This window comes from Oncorhynchus kisutch, linkage group LG18, assembly GCF_002021735.2.
Source record: "Oncorhynchus kisutch isolate 150728-3 linkage group LG18, Okis_V2, whole genome shotgun sequence".
NCBI lineage: Eukaryota > Metazoa > Chordata > Actinopteri > Salmoniformes > Salmonidae > Oncorhynchus > Oncorhynchus kisutch.
Window position 1 is genome coordinate 12,532,754 of NC_034191.2, and position 13,703 is coordinate 12,546,456.

The window sequence follows — 13,703 nt, forward strand, 5'->3', positions numbered from 1 at the left end:
GGCCAGAGATGATTAGACACCTGTGATAATCTGAAGTACCCCAAACGGGCCACTAGACATCTTGTGATAGGTACATAAAATATATAGACGTCTTGTGATAGGTACATAAAATATATAGACGTCTTGTGATAGGTACATAAAATATATAGACATCTTGTGATAGGTACACAAAATATATAGACATCTTGTGATAGGTACACAAAATATATAGACATCTTGTGATAGGTACATAAAATATATAGACGTCTTGTGATAGGTACACAAAATATATAGACATCTTGTGATAGGTACATAAAATCCTTGAAAGATACCACAGTTCTGGTAGTTTACTGGTAAATGTAGACTGTTTTCCAGTAACATATCAACTTTATGTGAAGTCTCAATAGCGCATCTAATCAAGGAAGTTAAAATGGTGTCTCACGATAACATGACATGCACAGTTTGAGCTACTCCAGGAAGTGACGTCTCAGTGCTGCCCCCTCTCATTGAGTAACTCAAAAATTAAGGCCGACCGTGGTACTGCAGGCTGCCATTAATCAATCGGGTGTCAAACTCATTCCATGGAGAGCCTAATGTCTGCTGGTTTTTGGTTTTCAAGACCAAGACAACCAGGTGAGGAGAGTTGCTTAGTAATCGGTGACCTTAAGTCATCAATCAAGTCCAAGGAAGGAACGAAAACCCGCAGACACTCTGCCCTCCAAGAAACGACTTTGACACCTGTGAACTAAATTGTCCTTATACCTTCGTCTCTGTGCGATTTTGAATGAATCACTTCAAGGACATACATCTGGTGTATTAGAAGCCATTGGAGAGAGAGAACAATACACATATACATATAGAGGGAGAAAAGTGGCGCAATCATCACAGGACAGGTTATAGGACAGGGTGTAGGACAGGTTACAGGACAGGTTATAGGACAGGTTACAGGACAGGGTACAGGACAGGTTACAGGACAGGGTATAGGACAGGTTACAGGACAGGTTATAGGACAGGTTACAGGACAGGGTGCAGGACAGGTTACAGGACAGGGTATAGGACAGGTTACAGGACAGGGTATAGGACAGGTTACAGGACAGGTTATAGGACAGGTTACAGGGCAGGTTACAGGACAGGGTATAGGACAGGTTACAGGACAGGTTACAGGACAGGGTATAGGACAGGTTACAGGACAGGGTATAGGACAGGTTACAGGACAGGTTACAGGACAGGGTATAGGACAGGTTACAGGACAGGTTACAGGACAGGTTACAGGACAGGGTATAGGACAGGTTACAGGACAGGGTATAGACCACAGGTTATAGGACAGGTTATAGGACAGGGTATAGACCACAGGTTACAGGACAGGGTATAGGACAGGGTATAGACCACAGGTTATAGGACAGGTTACAGGACAGGGTATAGACCACAGGTTATAGGACAGGTTACAGGACAGGTTATAGGACAGGGTATAGACCACAGGTTACAGGACAGGTTATAGGACAGGGTATAGACCACAGGTTACAGGACAGGGTATAGGACAGGTTACAGGACAGGGTATAGACCACAGGTTATAGGACAGGTTACAGGACAGGGTTTAGACCACAGGTTACAGGACAGGTTACAGGACAGGTTATAGGACAGGGTATAGACCACAGGTTATAGGACAGGTTACAGGACAGGGTATAGACCACAGGTTACAGGACAGGTTATAGGACAGGGTATAGACCACAGGTTATAGGACAGGTTACAGGACAGGTTATAGGACAGGGTATATACCACAGGTTACAGGACAGGTTATAGGACAGGGTATAGACCACAGGTTACAGGACAGGTTACAGGACAGGTTATAGGACAGGGTATAGACCACAGGTTATAGGACAGGTTACAGGACAGGTTATAGGACAGGGTATAGACCACAGGTTATAGGACAGGTTACAGGACAGGTTATAGGACAGGGTATAGACCACAGGTTACAGGACAGGGTATAGGACAGGGTATAGACCACAGGTTACAGGACAGGTTACAGGACAGGTTATAGGACAGGGTATAGACCACAGGTTATAGGACAGGTTACAGGACAGGTTATAGGACAGGTTACAGGACAGGGTATATGACAGGTTACAGGACAGGGTATAGGACAGGTTACAGGACAGGGTATAGGACAGGTTATAGGACAGGTTCCAGGACAGGGTATAGACCACAGGTTACAGGACAGGGTATAGACCACAGGTTATAGGACAGGGTATAGGCCACAGGTTATAGGACAGGTTACAGGACAGGGTATAGGACAGGTTACAGGACAGGTTATAGGACAGGGTATAGGACAGGTTACAGGACAGGGTATAGACCACAGGTTACAGGACAGGGTATAGGACAGGTTACAGGACAGGGTATAGGACAGGTTACAGGACAGGTTACAGGACAGGGTATAGGACAGGTTACAGGACAGGGTATAGGACAGGTTACAGGACAGGTTACAGGACAGGTTACAGGACAGGGTTTAGGACAGGTTACAGGACAGGGTATAGACCACAGGTTATAGGACAGGTTACAGGACAGGTTATAGGACAGGGTATAGACCACAGGTTACAGGACAGGTTACAGAACAGGTTATAGGACAGGGTATAGACCACAGGTTACAGGACAGGGTATAGGACAGGGTATAGACCACAGGTTATAGGACAGGTTACAGGACAGGGTATAGACCACAGGTTATAGGACAGGTTACAGGACAGGTTATAGGACAGGGTATAGACCACAGGTTACAGGACAGGTTACAGGACAGGTTATAGGACAGGGTATAGACCACAGGTTACAGGACAGGGTATAGGACAGGTTACAGGACAGGGTATAGGACAGGTTACAGGACAGGGTATAGGACAGGGTATAGACCACAGGTTATAGGACAGGTTACAGGACAGGGTATAGACCACAGGTTACAGGACAGGTTATAGGACAGGGTATAGACCACAGGTTATAGGACAGGTTACAGGACAGGTTATAGGACAGGGTATAGACCACAGGTTATAGGACAGGTTACAGGACAGGTTATAGGACAGGGTATAGACCACAGGTTACAGGACAGGTTATAGGACAGGGTATAGACCACAGGTTATAGGACAGGTTATAGGACAGGGTATAGACCACAGGTTATAGGACAGGTTACAGGACAGGTTATAGGACAGGGTATAGACCACAGGTTACAGGACAGGGTATAGGACAGGGTATAGACCACAGGTTACAGGACAGGTTATAGGACAGGGTATAGACCACAGGTTATAGGACAGGTTACAGGACAGGTTATAGGACAGGTTACAGGACAGGGTATAGGACAGGTTACAGGACAGGGTATAGGACAGGTTACAGGACAGGGTATAGGACAGGTTATAGGACAGGTTCCAGGACAGGGTATAGACCACAGGTACAGGACAGGGTATAGACCACAGGTTATAGGACAGGGTATAGACCACAGGTTATAGGACAGGGTATAGGCCACAGGTTATAGGACAGGGTATAGGACAGGTTACAGGACAGGTTATAGGACAGGTTACAGGACAGGGTTATAGGACAGGTTATAGGACAGGTTACAGGACAGGGTATAGACCACAGGTTATAGGACAGGGTATAGACCACAGGTTACAGGACAGGTATAGGACAGGTATAGACCACAGGTTATAGGACAGGGTATAGACCACAGGTTATAGGACAGGGTATAGACCACAGGTTATAGGACAGGGTATAGACCACAGGTTATAGGACAGGGTATAGACCACAGGTTACAGGACAGGGTATAGACAACAGGTTATAGGACAGGGTATAGACCACAGGTTATAGGACAGGGTATAGACCACAGGTTATAGGACAGGGTATAGACCACAGGTTATAGGACAGGGTATAGACCACAGGTTATAGGACAGGGTATAGACCACAGGTTATAGGACAGGGTATAGACACAGGTTATAGGACAGGGTATAGACCACAGGTTATAGGACAGGGTATAGACCACAGGTTATAGGACAGGGTATAGACCACAGGTTATAGGACAGGGTATAGACCACAGGTTACAGGACAGGGTATAGACCCAGGTTACAGGACAGGGTATGAGACCACAGGTTACTAGGACCAGGGTATAGACCCAGGTATACCGGACCGGTATAGCCCACAGCGTTACAGGACAGGGTATAGCCCACAGGTTACTAGGACAGGGTACTAGACCCCAGGTTATAGGACAGGGTATAGGACCACAGGTTATCGGAACAGGGTATAGACCACCAGGTTACTAGGACAGGGTATAGACCAGCCAGGTTACATGGTTTGGACAGGGTATAGACACAGGTTACTAGGACAGGTTAGTAGACCACAGGGTACAGGACCGGGTATAGAGCCACAGTTTACAGGACAGGTTATAGACCACAGGTTACTAGGACAGGGTATAGACCACAGCGGTTATCAGTGAACAGGGTATAGACCACAGGTTTACAGGAACAGGGTATAGGACCAACGGTTATAGGACAGGGTATCGACCACAGGTTCTAGGACAGGGTATAGGACAGGGTATAGACCCAGGTATAGGACAGGGTATAGACCACAGGTTATAGGACAGGGTATAGACCACAGGTTATAGGACAGGGGTATAGACCACAGGGTTATAGGACAGGTTATAGACACAGGGTTATAGACACAGGTATAGGACAGGGTATAGACCACAGGTTACAGGACAGGGTATAGACCACAGGTTATAGGACAGGGTATAGACCACAGGTTACTAGGACAGGGTATAGACCACAGGTTACAGGACAGGGTATAGACCACAGGTTACAGGACAGGGTATAGACCACAGGTTTATAGGACAGGGTATAGACCACAAGTTATAGGACAGGGTATAGACCACAGGTTATAGGACAGGGATATGACCCACAGGTTATAGGACAGGGATAGACCACAGGTTCCTAGGACAGGGTATAGACCACAGGTTAGACCACAGGTTATAGGACAGGGTATAGACCACAGGTATAGGACAGGGTTATAGACCACAGGTTATAGGACAGGGTATAGACCACAGGTTATAGGACAGGGTATAGGCAGTATAGGACAGGGTATAGGACAGGTATAGGACAGGTACAGGACAGGGTATAGGACAGGTTACAGGACAGGTTATAGGACAGGTTACAGGACAGGGTATAGACCACAGGTTATAGGACAGGGTATAGACCACAGGTTACAGGGACAGGGTATAGACCACAGGTTATAGGACAGGTTACAGGACAGGGTATAGGACAGGTTACAGGACAGGGTATAGACCACAGGTTACAGGACAGGGTATAGGCCACAGGTTATAGGACAGGTTACAGGACAGGGTATAGGACAGGTTACAGGACAGGTTATAGGACAGGTTACAGGACAGGGTATAGACCACAGGTTATAGGACAGGGTATAGACCACAGGTTACAGGACAGGGTATAGACCACAGGTTATAGGACAGGGTATAGACCACAGGTTATAGGACAGGGTATAGACCACAGGTTACAGGACAGGGTATAGACCACAGGTTATAGGACAGGGTATAGACCACAGGTTACAGGACAGGGTATAGACAACAGGTTATAGGACAGGGTATAGACCACAGGTACAGGACAGGGTATAGACCACAGGTTACAGGACAGGGTATAGACCATAGGTTATAGGACAGGGTATAGACCACAGGTTATAGGACAGGGTATAGACCACAGGTTACAGGACAGGGTATAGACCACAGGTTACAGGACAGGGTATAGACCACAGGTTATAGGACAGGGTATAGACCACAGGTTACAGGACAGGGTATAGACCACAGGTTATAGGACAGGGTATAGACCACAGGTTATAGGACAGGGTATAGACCACAGGTTATAGGACAGGGTATAGGACAGGGTATAGACCACAGGTTATAGGACAGGGTATAGACCACAGGTTATAGGACAGGGTATAGACCACAGGTTATAGGACAGGGTATAGACCACAGGTTACAGGACAGGGTATAGACAACAGGTTACAGGACAGGGTATAGACCACAGGTTACAGGACAGGGTATAGACCACAGGTTACAGGACAGGGTATAGACCACAGGTTATAGGACAGGGTATAGACCACAGGTTATAGGGACAGGGTATAGACCACAGGTTACAGGGCATTTATAGGACAGGGTATAGATCACAGGTTATAGGACAGGGTAAAGACCACAGGTTACAGGACAGGGTATAGACCACAGGTTACAGGACAGGGTATAGACCACAGGTTATAGGACAGGGTATAGACACAGGTTATAGGACAGGGTATAGACCATAGGTTATAGGACAGGGTATAGACCACAGGTTACAGGGCATTTATAGGACAGGGTATAGATCACAGGTTATAGGACAGGGTAAAGACCACAGGTTATAGGACAGGGTATAGACCACAGGTTACAGGACAGGGTATAGACCACAGGTTACAGGACAGGGTATAGGACAGGGTATAGACCACTGGTTACAGGACAGGGTATAGACCACAGGTTATAGGACAGGGTATAGACCACAGGTTACAGGACTGGTTACAGGACAGGGTATAGACCACAGGTTACAGGGCATTTATAGGACAGGGTATAGATCACAGGTTATAGGACAGGGTAAAGACCACAGGTTACAGGACAGGTTACAGGACAGGTTATAGACCACAGTTACAGGACAGGTTACAGGACTGGTTACAGGACAGGTTATAGACCACAGGTTACAGGACAGGTTGCAGGACAGGGTAAAGACCACAGGTTACAGGACTGGTTACAGGACAGGTTACAGGACAGGTTATAGACCACAGGTTACAGGACAGGGTATAGACCACAGGTTACAGGACAGGGTATAGACCACAGGTTATAGGACACTTTGCAGGACTGGTTACAGGACAGGGTAAAGACCACAGGTTACAGGACTGGTTACAGGACAGGGTATAGACCACAGGTTACAGGACAGGGTATAGACCACAGGTTACAGGACAGGGTATAGACCACAGGTTACAGGACAGGTTATAGACCACAGGTTACAGGACAGGGTATAGACCACAGGTTATAGGACAGGGTATAGACCACAGGTTATAGGACAGGGTATAGACCACAGGTTATAGGACAGGGTATAGACCACAGGTTATAGGACAGGGTATAGACCACAGGTAATAGGACAGGGTATAGGACAGGGTATAGACCACAGGTTACAGGACAGGGTATAGACCACAGGTTACAGGACAGGGTATAGGACAGGTTACAGGACAGGGTATAGGACAGGTTACAGGACAGGTTACAGGACAGGGTATAGGACAGGTTACAGGACAGGTTACAGGACAGGTTACAGGACAGGGTATAGGACAGGTTACAGGACAGGGTATAGACCACAGGTTATAGGACAGGTTATAGGACAGGGTATAGACCACAGGTTACAGGACAGGGTATAGGACAGGGTATAGACCACAGGTTATAGGACAGGTTACAGGACAGGGTATAGACCACAGGTTATAGGACAGGTTACAGGACAGGTTATAGGACAGGGTATAGACCACAGGTTACAGGACAGGTTATAGGACAGGGTATAGACCACAGGTTACAGGACAGGGTATAGGACAGGTTACAGGACAGGGTATAGACCACAGGTTATAGGACAGGTTACAGGACAGGGTTTAGACCACAGGTTACAGGACAGGTTACAGGACAGGTTATAGGACAGGGTATAGACCACAGGTTATAGGACAGGTTACAGGACAGGGTATAGACCACAGGTTACAGGACAGGTTATAGGACAGGGTATAGACCACAGGTTATAGGACAGGTTACAGGACAGGTTATAGGACAGGGTATATACCACAGGTTACAGGACAGGTTATAGGACAGGGTATAGACCACAGGTTACAGGACAGGTTACAGGACAGGTTATAGGACAGGGTATAGACCACAGGTTATAGGACAGGTTACAGGACAGGTTATAGGACAGGGTATAGACCACAGGTTATAGGACAGGTTACAGGACAGGTTATAGGACAGGGTATAGACCACAGGTTACAGGACAGGGTATAGGACAGGGTATAGACCACAGGTTACAGGACAGGTTACAGGACAGGTTATAGGACAGGGTATAGACCACAGGTTATAGGACAGGTTACAGGACAGGTTATAGGACAGGTTACAGGACAGGGTATATGACAGGTTACAGGACAGGGTATAGGACAGGTTACAGGACAGGGTATAGGACAGGTTATAGGACAGGTTCCAGGACAGGGTATAGACCACAGGTTACAGGACAGGGTATAGACCACAGGTTATAGGACAGGGTATAGGCCACAGGTTATAGGACAGGTTACAGGACAGGGTATAGGACAGGTTACAGGACAGGTTATAGGACAGGGTATAGGACAGGTTACAGGACAGGGTATAGACCACAGGTTACAGGACAGGGTATAGGACAGGTTACAGGACAGGGTATAGGACAGGTTACAGGACAGGTTACAGGACAGGGTATAGGACAGGTTACAGGACAGGGTATAGGACAGGTTACAGGACAGGTTACAGGACAGGTTACAGGACAGGGTTTAGGACAGGTTACAGGACAGGGTATAGACCACAGGTTATAGGACAGGTTACAGGACAGGTTATAGGACAGGGTATAGACCACAGGTTACAGGACAGGTTACAGAACAGGTTATAGGACAGGGTATAGACCACAGGTTACAGGACAGGGTATAGGACAGGGTATAGACCACAGGTTATAGGACAGGTTACAGGACAGGGTATAGACCACAGGTTATAGGACAGGTTACAGGACAGGTTATAGGACAGGGTATAGACCACAGGTTACAGGACAGGTTACAGGACAGGTTATAGGACAGGGTATAGACCACAGGTTACAGGACAGGGTATAGGACAGGTTACAGGACAGGGTATAGGACAGGTTACAGGACAGGGTATAGGACAGGGTATAGACCACAGGTTATAGGACAGGTTACAGGACAGGGTATAGACCACAGGTTACAGGACAGGTTATAGGACAGGGTATAGACCACAGGTTATAGGACAGGTTACAGGACAGGTTATAGGACAGGGTATAGACCACAGGTTATAGGACAGGTTACAGGACAGGTTATAGGACAGGGTATAGACCACAGGTTACAGGACAGGTTATAGGACAGGGTATAGACCACAGGTTATAGGACAGGTTATAGGACAGGGTATAGACCACAGGTTATAGGACAGGTTACAGGACAGGTTATAGGACAGGGTATAGACCACAGGTTACAGGACAGGGTATAGGACAGGGTATAGACCACAGGTTACAGGACAGGTTATAGGACAGGGTATAGACCACAGGTTATAGGACAGGTTACAGGACAGGTTATAGGACAGGTTACAGGACAGGGTATAGGACAGGTTACAGGACAGGGTATAGGACAGGTTACAGGACAGGGTATAGGACAGGTTATAGGACAGGTTCCAGGACAGGGTATAGACCACAGGTTACAGGACAGGGTATAGACCACAGGTTATAGGACAGGGTATAGACCACAGGTTATAGGACAGGGTATAGGCCACAGGTTATAGGACAGGGTATAGGACAGGTTACAGGACAGGTTATAGGACAGGTTACAGGACAGGGTATAGGACAGGTTATAGGACAGGTTACAGGACAGGGTATAGACCACAGGTTATAGGACAGGGTATAGACCACAGGTTACAGGACAGGGTATAGGACAGGGTATAGACCACAGGTTATAGGACAGGGTATAGACCACAGGTTATAGGACAGGGTATAGACCACAGGTTATAGGACAGGGTATAGACCACAGGTTATAGGACAGGGTATAGACCACAGGTTACAGGACAGGGTATAGACAACAGGTTATAGGACAGGGTATAGACCACAGGTTATAGGACAGGGTATAGACCACAGGTTATAGGACAGGGTATAGACCACAGGTTATAGGACAGGGTATAGACCACAGGTTATAGGACAGGGTATAGACCACAGGTTATAGGACAGGGTATAGACCACAGGTTATAGGACAGGGTATAGACCACAGGTTATAGGACAGGGTATAGACCACAGGTTATAGGACAGGGTATAGACCACAGGTTATAGGACAGGGTATAGACCACAGGTTACAGGACAGGGTATAGACCACAGGTTACAGGACAGGGTATAGACCACAGGTTACAGGACAGGGTATAGACACAGGTTATAGGACAGGGTATAGACCACAGGTTACAGGACAGGGTATAGCCCACAGGTTACAGGACAGGGTATAGACCACAGGTTATAGGACAGGGTATAGACCACAGGTTATAGGACAGGGTATAGACCACAGGTTATAGGACAGGGTATAGACCACAGGTTACAGGACAGGGTATAGACCGCAGGTTATAGGACAGGGTATAGACCACAGGTTACAGGACAGGGTATAGACCACAGGTTACAGGACAGGGTATAGACCACAGGTTATAGGACAGGGTATAGACCACAGGTTACAGGACAGGGTATAGACCACAGGTTACAGGACAGGGTATAGACCACAGGTTATAGGACAGGGTATAGACCACAGGTTATAGGACAGGGTATAGACCACAGGTTATAGGACAGGGTATAGGACAGGGTATAGACCACAGGTTATAGGACAGGGTATAGACCACAGGTTATAGGACAGGGTATAGACCACAGGTTATAGGACAGGGTTATAGACCACAGGTTATAGGACAGGGTATAGACCACAGGTTATAGGACAGGTTATAGGACAGGGTATAGACCACAGGTTATAGGACAGGGTATAGACCACAGGTTACAGGACAGGGTATAGACCACAGGTTATAGGACAGGGTATAGACCACAGGTTACAGGACAGGGTATAGACCACAGGTTACAGGACAGGGTATAGACCACAGGTTATAGGACAGGGTATAGACCACAAGTTATAGGACAGGGTATAGACCACAGGTTATAGGACAGGGTATAGACCACAGGTTATAGGACAGGGTATAGACCACAGGTTATAGGACAGGGTATAGACCACAGGTTAGACCACAGGTTATAGGACAGGGTATAGACCACAGGTTATAGGACAGGGTATAGACCACAGGTTATAGGACAGGGTATAGACCACAGGTTATAGGACAGGGTATAGACCACAGGTTATAGGACAGGGTATAGGACAGGGTATAGGACAGGTTACAGGACAGGGTATAGGACAGGTTACAGGACAGGTTATAGGACAGGTTACAGGACAGGGTATAGACCACAGGTTATAGGACAGGGTATAGACCACAGGTTACAGGACAGGGTATAGACCACAGGTTATAGGACAGGTTACAGGACAGGGTATAGGACAGGTTACAGGACAGGGTATAGACCACAGGTTACAGGACAGGGTATAGGCCACAGGTTATAGGACAGGTTACAGGACAGGGTATAGGACAGGTTACAGGACAGGTTATAGGACAGGTTACAGGACAGGGTATAGACCACAGGTTATAGGACAGGGTATAGACCACAGGTTACAGGACAGGGTATAGACCACAGGTTATAGGACAGGGTATAGACCACAGGTTATAGGACAGGGTATAGACCACAGGTTACAGGACAGGGTATAGACCACAGGTTATAGGACAGGGTATAGACCACAGGTTACAGGACAGGGTATAGACAACAGGTTATAGGACAGGGTATAGACCACAGGTACAGGACAGGGTATAGACCACAGGTTACAGGACAGGGTATAGACCATAGGTTATAGGACAGGGTATAGACCACAGGTTATAGGACAGGGTATAGACCACAGGTTACAGGACAGGGTATAGACCACAGGTTACAGGACAGGGTATAGACCACAGGTTATAGGACAGGGTATAGACCACAGGTTACAGGACAGGGTATAGACCACAGGTTATAGGACAGGGTATAGACCACAGGTTATAGGACAGGGTATAGACCACAGGTTATAGGACAGGGTATAGGACAGGGTATAGACCACAGGTTATAGGACAGGGTATAGACCACAGGTTATAGGACAGGGTATAGACCACAGGTTATAGGACAGGGTATAGACCACAGGTTACAGGACAGGGTATAGACAACAGGTTACAGGACAGGGTATAGACCACAGGTTACAGGACAGGGTATAGACCACAGGTTACAGGACAGGGTATAGACCACAGGTTATAGGACAGGGTATAGACCACAGGTTATAGGACAGGGTATAGACCACAGGTTACAGGGCATTTATAGGACAGGGTATAGATCACAGGTTATAGGACAGGGTAAAGACCACAGGTTACAGGACAGGGTATAGACCACAGGTTACAGGACAGGGTATAGACCACAGGTTATAGGACAGGGTATAGACCACAGGTTATAGGACAGGGTATAGACCATAGGTTATAGGACAGGGTATAGACCACAGGTTACAGGGCATTTATAGGACAGGGTATAGATCACAGGTTATAGGACAGGGTAAAGACCACAGGTTATAGGACAGGGTATAGACCACAGGTTACAGGACAGGGTATAGACCACAGGTTACAGGACAGGGTATAGGACAGGGTATAGACCACTGGTTACAGGACAGGGTATAGACCACAGGTTATAGGACAGGGTATAGACCACAGGTTACAGGACTGGTTACAGGACAGGGTATAGACCACAGGTTACAGGGCATTTATAGGACAGGGTATAGATCACAGGTTATAGGACAGGGTAAAGACCACAGGTTACAGGACAGGTTACAGGACAGGTTATAGACCACAGTTACAGGACAGGTTACAGGACTGGTTACAGGACAGGTTATAGACCACAGGTTACAGGACAGGTTGCAGGACAGGGTAAAGACCACAGGTTACAGGACTGGTTACAGGACAGGTTACAGGACAGGTTATAGACCACAGGTTACAGGACAGGGTATAGACCACAGGTTACAGGACAGGGTATAGACCACAGGTTATAGGACACTTTGCAGGACTGGTTACAGGACAGGGTAAAGACCACAGGTTACAGGACTGGTTACAGGACAGGGTATAGACCACAGGTTACAGGACAGGGTATAGACCACAGGTTACAGGACAGGGTATAGACCACAGGTTACAGGACAGGTTATAGACCACAGGTTACAGGACAGGGTATAGACCACAGGTTATAGGACAGGGTATAGACCACAGGTTATAGGACAGGGTATAGACCACAGGTTATAGGACAGGGTATAGACCACAGGTTATAGGACAGGGTATAGACCACAGGTAATAGGACAGGGTATAGGACAGGGTATAGACCACAGGTTACAGGACAGGGTATAGACCACAGGTTACAGGACAGGTTATAGACCACAGGTTACAGGACAGGGTATAGACCACAGGTTACAGGACAGGGTATAGACCACAGGTTATAGGACAGGTTGCAGGACAGGGTATAGACCACAGGTTACAGGACAGGTTATAGACCACAGGTTACAGAACAGGTTATAGACCACAGGTTATAGGACAGGTTGCAGGACAGGGTATAGGATTCTGTATTCCAAATAGAATCAAATGCTTTTTGGAAGTCGATAAAGCAAGTGTATATTTTGGTATTATTTTGGTGGACATGTTTATCTATCAGGGTGTGTAGGGTGTAAATATGATCAGTTGTGCGATGTTTTGGTATAAATCCAATTAGTCTTTCACTCAAGACATTGTGCTTATTAAGGAAGTTGAG

The 13,703-nt window shown here is 47.1% G+C and overlaps 1 protein-coding gene across 1 annotated transcript in view; it reads left to right on the top strand.

The window, feature by feature from the left end:
* LOC109880534 (tumor necrosis factor receptor superfamily member 19L-like) overlaps window positions 1-13,703 on the top strand; it is a 35,942-nt gene that overhangs the window by 16,119 nt on the left and 6,120 nt on the right. The gene's annotated exons all lie outside the window — the stretch shown is intronic.